This window comes from Triticum dicoccoides, chromosome 6B (assembly GCF_002162155.2).
Source record: "Triticum dicoccoides isolate Atlit2015 ecotype Zavitan chromosome 6B, WEW_v2.0, whole genome shotgun sequence".
NCBI classification, from domain to species: domain Eukaryota; kingdom Viridiplantae; phylum Streptophyta; class Magnoliopsida; order Poales; family Poaceae; genus Triticum; species Triticum dicoccoides.
This window is the reverse complement of record NC_041391.1, coordinates 647,884,063-647,894,099: the sequence shown is the minus strand read 5'-3', so window position 1 is coordinate 647,894,099 and position 10,037 is coordinate 647,884,063.

Sequence of the window (10,037 nt, the reverse complement as noted above, 5' to 3'; positions counted from 1 at the left end):
CCTCCTCTGCTCTCTCTCCCTCTCGCAACCGAACGCTGCCATCGCCGCCGCTTGCTGCTGCCGCGGCCACCACCTCCCCCTCGCTTCTCTGACCAGCCCACGAGCTCCGCCTAGAACCCGAGCACCTCTCCGCCGACCCACGCAAGGCCGGAGGACCCCAAGACGACGCCGCGACCCTTCTTCCCCATCTACGATCGCCGGATGCCGTCACCCGATTCATCGTCCATAGGGCCTCCCCGAGCTCGCTGACCCCCTCTCCGACCCCGCTGTGAGCTCCTCTTCCTATCCCCTAGCTCTCGTGCCCGTTTGGCCTCCGTAGCCGCTGTTTCCACTGCACCCGAAAGCTCCCCGCCGCCGGCCATGGCGCCGTCGTGGCTAGAGCCACAGTGGCTCGAAGCCAACCTCACTGTTGTGTTCAGCGCAGCACCAGGAGCCAGTAGCCACCACCAGCTCCTCCTCCCGTGCATCGTAACATCGAACCCAACCCCGTCCGAACTCCGGCCACCGCTGTCGAGCTCGCCGGCGTCGTTTCCGGCATCCCCGTGTCCAACCACTTGCACCACTGGATGCGGCAGCTCCCCAGCAGTACGTAGCACGCCTCCGCCGTTGTTTTGGTCGCCAGAGCACGAAACTCGCGCTGCTCCGCCGCGTCTGGCCTCGCCGGCATCATGTCACCGGCAGGTTTGACCTGTTCGACCTGGGGTTTGACCTCCCTGGGGTCAACACGCGTGGGCCCCGCCTCTGACTATATTAGTTTAGGACTAATTACCCCTGTTGACACTGACAGTGGGCCCAGTGGCTGTTAATTTGATTAGTTAGAATTAATTAACCCTGTTAGTTACCTGTGTCACTGACGTGTCGACCCCACTGGCCAAGTTTGACCTGCAGCAGCGCCCGTTGACCTGCTGACGTCACAGTGAGGTAGTGCTAACGCCATAACTCATCTTCTGGATTAATTTTATGTCAGGAAATTCCACAAAATATCCAAAACTTCAAAAATTCATAGTAATTCAACCGTAACTCCAAATGAAATAAATTATATATGAAAAATGATCAGAAAAATCCAATCTATCCATCTGTACCATTTTAATGCATGTTAGTACAACTTATGTCTGCTTTTTAGGCCAAATCTTTTAATGACATTTAAACCTTCACATATGGAGTTTGAATTTGAACCTAAGATTCAAACCAACTTCATTTAACTTGCTGCTAGTTGCATTAGCCCAATCAACAACATATTGCCATGTCATGATCATGCATCATATTGTGCATTGCATTGATTGTGTTCTTCCTTGTTTGCCGGTGTTTGTTCCCCCCCGATAGACGTGGTTCCGACGATGAGTTCGATGACACCAATGAAGAACTATATTATCTTCAGAAGTGCCAGGCAAGCAAACCCCCCTTGTTCATTCCGATACAATCCCACTCTCTCGCTCCTACTCTCTTTTACTGCATTAGGACAACAACGATTCAACTGTTACTTGCTGCGGTAGTTGAACCCCCTTATCCTCTGCAAGACCTGTCATTGCCATAGTAAATAGATGAAACCCACTAGCATGAGTAGGAGTTACTTGAGCCCTGATGTGCCTACTCATTCATGCTGGTTTGTCATGCCTGCTATTGCTTAGAGTTGAGTCAGGTATGATTCATCGGGGATGAATTGGAGTGTGGTGAACATGTCCTACTGCTGAGAGCTAAGTGTGTGAACACGATTTGGTAAAGGTAGCGGTGAGAGGCCATGTAGGAGTACATGGTGGGTTGTCTCATTGAAGCCGTCCTCAGGAACTGAGTTCTGTGTTTGTGATCCATGAACAGTTACTACCACACATTGGGTTCCGGTAACTCGGCCCCTCTTGGCTTATTAATCAACTTGATCTCTATCCAGGAGTTGCAACTAGTTTCTGGTGTTTGTAGGTAGTGTTAGTAGTCTACCAAGTGGCACCCGGTACAGGTGGGCTTGGGACAGAATAGGCACCGTGGCACGGTGTACCAAGCGTAGATCCACCCGTCGAGGTGGGCTTGGGAACCCTGCTCACATCGTTTGGGGCCGTGAGCGACACCCCGGCCGGATCTCCTTGCGGATGGAACCCGAATAGGCGATAAACCTGGACGAGAGACTTGTGTGGTTAGTCAGGTCACGGCCGACACCCTCGCTGGGCTTCCGCTTGAAGGTTGCCGAGTACATGTCGTGTAAACGGCGGTAAGTGGTGAGAGAGTGTGTGAAGAAGTACACGCCTGCAGGGTTAACATCATATATTCGAATAGCCGTGTCCGCGGTAAAGGACTTCTGGGTTGCCTGTACAGTTCATAGACAAGTGAAAGTGGATACTCTAAAATATGCAAGATAAGCGTGATTGCTATGGATGGCGTTCTCGTAGGGAGACGGGAGCGGATCCATAGTGGTGTATTGATATGGTGAATATGTGGACTCGTGTGTGCCACCTCAAAAGAGTTACTTGCAGTCGTAGTTCAGGATAGCCACCGAGTCAAAGCTGGCTTGCTGCAGTCAAACTCCACCACCCCCCTTTGTTGATAATGATGCATATGTAGATAGCTCTGATGTAAGTCTTGCTAGGTACATTTGTACTCATGTTTGCCTATTTTATGTTTTTGCAGAGAGACTTCAGTCTCGCTAGTAGTTCCATGTGGACTTCGATGTTTAGCTTGTTACCTCAGCTACGATCTTGTGCCCTCGGCAGGATCTGATAGATAGTCAGGCTTCTCAGCCGTTTTCATTTCTAGATGTCTGTACTCAGACATGTTAAGATTCCGCATGTGCTTTGACTTGTATGCTCTGAATGTTGGGTCATGAGACCCATGATTGTAATATCTCGCTCCTCGGAGCCTATTGAATAAAATACTTGAGTTGTAGAGTCATCTTGTGATGCCATGTTGTATTTGCACATATCGAGCATATTGTGTGTATGTTATTGAAATGCTTGGTATGTGTGGGATCTGACTATCTAGTTGTTTATCCTTAGTAGCCTCTCTTACAGGGAAATGTCTCCTAGTGCTTCCACTAAGCCATGGTAGCTTGCTACTGCTCCGAAACACTTAGGCTAGCCGGCATGTGTCCTTCTTTGTTCCTATGTCTGTCCCTTCGGGGAAATGTCACACGATGAATACCGGAGTCCTGTTAGCCCGCTACAGCCCGGTTCACCGGAGTCCTGCTAGCCCAGTGCTACAGCCTGGATTCACTCGCTGATGACCGACACGTTCGATGCTGGGTCATGGATGCTTGTTCCTGCAAGTTTGTGCCACTTTGGGTTTACGACTAGCCATGTCAGCCCGGGCTCCTTATCATATGGATGCTAGCGACACTATCATATACGTGTGCCAAAAGGCGCAAATGGTCCCGGGCAAAGGTAAGGAGACACCCGTGGGGATACCGTGCGTGAGGCCGCAAAGTGATATGAGGTGTTACATGCTAGATCGATGTGGCATTGAGTCGGGGTCCTGACATTTAACCCCTTCAAGCTTCCTAGTTGCAATGGCTCCACAACTAAGTCCTTTCACGAGGACATCTGACGTGACAATTCCACGACAGTTGGCGCCCACCATGGGGCCAGCGCACGGTGGATTTGAGTTCTTGAAGGGCAACTTCGAAGGGCTCAAGGGATACGTAACGGGCCGGATGACCAAGAGTCGTCGCGGCAAGATTTACATCGATGATGAAGGCTGGGGCCCCGATGCCGGCTCAATTAAGTACGGATACCGGGTCCCCTTTGGAGGAATCCATGTCTTCACCGGTCGGATCGAAGAGCCGGGACCTATGCCGGACAGCGGCACCGACCTCATCGAGACGGCTCAGCGTGCGAGGAAGACCTAGGCTCAACCCGTCATGAAGCGTGCTTTCGTGGGATGCATCCACGGAGAGGAACTTTCTAAAGGATCTGAAGATGATGGTGAGACGGCCGTCCTCTCAGACGGTGATTCATCCGCCGGTTCAATAGATTCGTTGTATCAGGTGCAAGACGACGTGCTCGGGGGCTGTTCCGATGGCATCAGTATTCCGGACCCCTATGAGCCGCCAAGATGGGCAGGAATCTTCATGGCTGGGACTCAGCCCGGCTCTAACTCTACGGCTGCTGCAGCAATAACATCCGGGATAGGGACAGCTGGGGCAGGTGGCCCTGTGCGCCCGCCGGCTCAGGTGCTGATAGACCTCATGGACAAGCTTACGGCCCTGTTAACCACCACGGTTATCCCTGCGAACAAAGATGAGCATGACGCGGAGGTGGCACGGGTGCGTGAGGAGATAGCTCAGGCCAAGGAGGCCTTGGCAGCTGAGGATACTAGACTAGCTACAGAGCGGGCGGCTCTCGACGCCCGGGCATAGCGGTTGCAGTCGGAAGCTTACCAGCTCACGATGAGCTTAAACGCGTCCAATGAGGTAATGAGGAGGAGACACCAGAAAACCCAATCCCGTTTACCTCCGAATTACGACCCTCGGGTTCTTTTCGCTACACCCGGAGCCGGCCCAAGTAACCCGCCAGATACCAATCAGTTTATGACAGCCAGAGCAGGAGGACCGGCTTAGCCTCGAGAGATGCCACCTCCTCATGTGAGCATGGCACCACCGTGTTATGTGCCAATACCGGAGGGTCACTTTTCCAACCCCATGGAGAACTTAATCGCGGCTTCGGTGCGCTTGGCGGCTCTGCCCATGGACGGTGATGACCCGACAGCGGTGGAGACCCGAAGGGTCAGAGAGCTTCTCCAGACGGCCCTGGCTCAGCAAGAGACATATTCTTACAGCAGGGACATGATTCATTCAACTCCTCCGCCTTGGTTAGCACCGCCTCGTCAGAACCGGAGCCCGAGTTACAGCAGGCACATGGAGTCCGAAGCTTTGTCAAGCAACGCCCAATGTCGTAACCAACATGGTGGCTATAACCCGGTGCAAGACCGAATACATCAGGAGAACAAGCGGGCGGCTCAGTTGGCGGCTCAACAGGCGGCTCATCAGGATATCCCAGAGTATCCAACGACTTCTGTTGAGGCGTGAGTAGCCACTAGAACCGGTGGTGTTCCTTGTTTGGTACCGGCTTTGCGCAACGTGCACCTACCCAAGGACTTCAAGGGACCTCGAAAGGTATCGAATTACACGGCGGACTTACAGCCCAGAGCACGGATCGAGTTATGAGATGGCCATGGAGCTGTTGGAAGTCAGTGACGCGGCAATGGCTAAATATTTCACCATGATGCTAGATGGAACGGCCCGGTCTTGGTTAAAAGGTTTGCCACCCAATTCCATTGGTTCATGGGAAGAGTTAAAAGCCCGTTTCATCCAGAACTTCAAGGACACCTATAAGCAATCTATGTCGATCGTGGACTTGACGAATTTTAAGCAAGAGGAGGGTGAGTCCACCACCCATTGGGTATGCCGGGTCAAGGAGATAATTCATTCATCTGACAAGATGGATGTCGGTTCTGCAGTCCTTATGTTGGAGAAGAATTGCAGCTTTGAGCCGCTGAGGCAGAAACTGGGGTGCCTTAAACGCGACTGCTAGGATATGGGTACGCTAATGGCGGCTTTAGTCAAACATGCCGATTCTGATAGTACCAAGGATCCCGCCTCTGACGATGAGAAGACGGGGAAGGGAAAAAGGAACGGAAGTTGAAAGGGTCAATAGCATAACCCGAGGAATCTAAGTGGCAATAAGCGTAAGGCGGACGGTAACCCGGAGTTTGTGGCCAATGCACAAGGTAACAATCAAAGACGTAAGGGTAAGCCGCCTCAATCCGGCGGGTCAGGCCCATCTCTTGAGCAGCTACTCAATGAGCCCTGCCCGAAACACGGCACCCGGGAGCACCCCGCCACACACCTATGGCAAGATTGCGCGATCATGAAGGCATTTAAAAATTCCAACACCTTTGATGGCAGTCATGGATCTGGCAGCGGCTCAGGGGCTGGCGGTTTTCATGGCCCGGGCGGTGGTTCAAATTCCGGCTTTCAGGGGCATCCAGGCGGTAATAGTCAGCAGCAGTCTGGTCAGGGAGGGCAGCAGCAGCAACAGTCGGGTTATCAAAACTATCCGAAACAGTTGAGTGGTGGGCAGTATCACGTGTTTACCACTAGTTTATGCAAACGTGACCAGAAGGTTCATAAGAGGGTCGTGAATTCTATTGAGCCGGCAATTCCTCGTTATTTGAGATGGTCAGAACAGCCCATTATATGGAGCAGAGAGGATCACCCTCCATGGGTCGATAATCCGGGTCAGCTAGCCTTGGTGGTAGCACCCCAAGTTGGTGGATATAAGTTCACTAAGGTACTCATGGACGGTGGTAGCAGCATCAATATCCTCTACTATGAGACCTTTCAGCGCATGGGGTTGACTGAGAAGAATTTGAGAACATCCAACACTGTTTTCCATGGGGTGGTTCCGGGTAAGTCGGCTTACCCAGTTGGTAAGATTGAATTGGAGGTGGCCTTTGGAGATGAGTACGACTCCAGAGAAATTGACGTTTGAAGTGGTTAAAATCAGGAGTCCATATCACGCTATGTTTGGGCGACTGGCTTATGCTAAATTCATGGCACGGACATATTATGTTTACTTATAGCTCAAGATGTCGGGTTACAAGGGCACCATCACTGTGCATGGGAGTCGAAAGGTGGCCTTGGAATGTGAAGAAGGCGACGCGGCTTATGCTGAGTCTGCCTGTGCCATGGAGGAGCTCAAATTTTATCAAGACAATGTTGACTCGGCGGATATGACCTCCCTCAAGAAACCAACTACTAAGCATGACCCGGCGTTGAAGTTTAAATCGGCCGCTGAGACAAAGCTTGTTGACTTTACCCCAGGAGATGCTTCTAAACAGTTCAGTATCAGTGCCAATTTGGATCCTAAATAGGAAAGCGTGCTCATCGAGTTCATCCGTCAGAACCGGGACATCTTTGCATGGAAGCCTTCTGACATGCCAGGTGTACCGAGGGAACTCGCTGAGCACACTCTCAATATTGATTCAAAGTATAAGTCGGTCAGGCAGTTTCTCCGACGGTTCAACGAAGAGAGATGGAAAGCTATTGGGGAAGAGGTCGCCCGGCTCTTAGCGGCCGGGTTTATTGTTGAAGTTTTTCATCCGGAGTGGTTGGCTAACCCAGTGTTAGTGCTCAAGAAGAACGGCACTTGGCGGATGTGTGTGGATTACACGGACTTAAACAAGGCTTGTCTGGCTGATCCCTTTGCTCTCCCCTGTATTGATCAAATCATTGATGCTACGGCGGGTTGTGAACGTTTGAGCTTCTTGTATGCTTACTCTGTTTATCATCAGATCAAGATGGAAGTTAAGGACCAGGAGACGACAGCTTTCATCACTCCGTTTGGAGCCTTCTGCTATGTACCTATGCCATTTGGACTCAAAAGTGCCCAGGCGACTTATCAGCGGTGTGTGCAGAACTATTTGCACGATCAAATTGGGCGTAATGTTCATGCTTACATAGATGACATTGTGGTGAAGTCCAGAGAAAAGCAAACCTTGATATCTGATTTGAAAGAGATCTTTGATAATCTCTGGGTTTACAAGATGATGCTTAACTCGGCCAAGTGTGTGTTTGGTGTACCTGCGGGCAAGCTCTTAGGTTTTCTGGTGTCAAACAGAGGCATTGAAGCTAATCCGGAGAAGATTAAGGCGATTACCTCTCTGGTTAAGCCGGCGTGCATCAATGATGTTCAGCGACTAGCGGGTCGTGTTGCCGCTTTAAGCCGGTTAGGTGAGAAGGCCCTTCCACTATATCAGAAGATGAAGAAAACTGACACCTTTGTCTGGAGTGATGTTGCGGATGCTGTCTTTGAAGACTTGAAGAGGCAATTGTCTGAACCACCGATTCTTGCGGCTCCCATTGACATAGAGCCGTTGCTGTTGTATGTGGCTGCTAATTCACGAGCGGTCAATGTTGCCATCGTGGTGGAGCGTAAGGAAGCTGGCAAGGAGCATTCGGTTCAACGGCCGGTTTACTATATCAGTGAGGTGCTCATTGAGTCTAAACAAAGATATCCACATTGGCAGAAACTCGTTTACGGAGTGTTTATGGCCAACCGGAAGTTGAAGCAGTACTTTCAAAGTCATCCTATAATTGTGGTAAGTTCTACCCCTTTGGGAGACATCATCCAGAATAGGGAGGCCACAGGACGAGTCGCCAAGTGGGCTATCGAGCTTGGGCCTCATGGCTTGAAGTACATGCCACGTACTACTATTAAGTCTCAGGCCTTGGTGGACTTTATCAATGATTGGACAGAGTTACAGGCGCCTGAGGAGAAGCCAGATAACACATATTGGACTATTCACTTTGACGGGTCCAGGCAGCTAGAAGGCTCGGGGGCTGGAATTGTTTTAACTTCCCCTCGAGGTGACAAATTTCGTTATGTACTCCGTCTTATGTTCCCATGTACTAACAATGCAACTGAGCATGAGGCCTTACTCCATGGTCTCCGGATGGCCAAGGAGATGAACTTAAGCCGGGTAAGGTGTCTGGGCGACTCAGATCTCGTGGCTCAACAGGTGTCAGGCAAGTGGGATTCCAAGGATCCTCTCATGGCGGCTTATCGACGTGAAGTAGATGTCGTGGCTGGACATTTCAAGGGTTATCAAGTGGAGCACATTGATCGAAGGAAGAATGAGGCGTCTGGTGCTTTAAGCCGGCTGGGATCTCAACGTAAGCTGGTGCCACCTAACACCTTTCTTGATGTTTTGCATAACCCTTCTATCAAAGTGCCTACCGAGGAAGAACTAGCGGTGCTAGACCCGGAGGCACAACTGGTGGCGGCTCTTCACGTTATCCCGGATTGGACAGTGCCCTATTTGGCTTACATGACCCGGGGTGAGTTACCTGAGGATGAGACCCTGGCAAGGCAAATCGTCAAGCGCTCCAAATCTATGACGATTGTTAACAGCGAGTTACATCACCTAAGTGTCATTGGGGTGTTTCAACGCTATGTGTCCCCTACGGAAGGCCAAGAAATACTCCGTGAGATCCATGAAGGGGATTGTGGCCATCATGCCGGGTCAAAATCTCTGGTAGCAAAAGCTTTCCGTCATGGTTTCTACTGGCTCACGGGTCATGCTGATGCGGAGGATCTGGTCAGTAAATGTGATGGTTGTCAAAAGTTTTCACGACGTGCTCATGTGCCGGCTCAAGAGTTAAGGATGATCCCAATTACTTGGCCGTTCGCAGTCTGGGGGATTGACATGGTTGGACCTTTCAAAAGGTCTAAGGATAAAAAGACACATCTCCTGGTGGCAGTGGATAAATTTACAAAGTGGGTTGAGGCAGAGCCAGTCAGTAAGTGTGATGCGGCCACAGCGGTTCAGTTCATGAAAAAGGTGATCTTTCGTTTTGGTTTCCCACACAGCATTATAACTGATAATGGCACAAATCTCTCCAAGGGAGCCATGGAAGAGTTCTGTCAACGAGAACATATCCGGCTTGATGTTTCGGCTGTTGCTCATCCTCAATCCAATGGTCAAGCGGAAAGAGCTAATCAAGAGATCCTAAAGGGCATCAAGCCCCAGCTCTTTGTCCCCCTAAAACGGACTCCGGGTTGTTGGGTGGATGAGTTACCCTCTGTGCTATGGAGCATCAACACTACGCCTAACAGATCTACGGGTTACACACCTTTCTTCATGGTCTATGGAGCAGAGGCAGTTCTGCCAAGTGACATCCGACATGACTCACCTCGCGTGGAGGCTTACGTTGAGGTGGATAACGAAAAGGCTCGTCAGGACGCACTTGAATTGTTGGATGAGGAGCGAGACTTGGCAATAGCCCGCTCGGCGATTTACCAGCAAGACCTGCATCGCGATCACAGCCGCCGGGTTAAGAGCAGAACCTTTCAGGAAGGCGACTTGGTACTCCGGCTCATCCAGGATCAAGCTGACATGCACAAGCTATCTCCGCCTTGGGAAGGACCCTTTGTGGTCAGCAAGAATCTGAACAACGGGTCATATTACCTCATTGACGTTCGAGAGCAGAAAGACTCACATAAGTCAGAGGAGGAGACCCGCCGGCCGTGGAATATAGCCCATCTTTGGCCTTA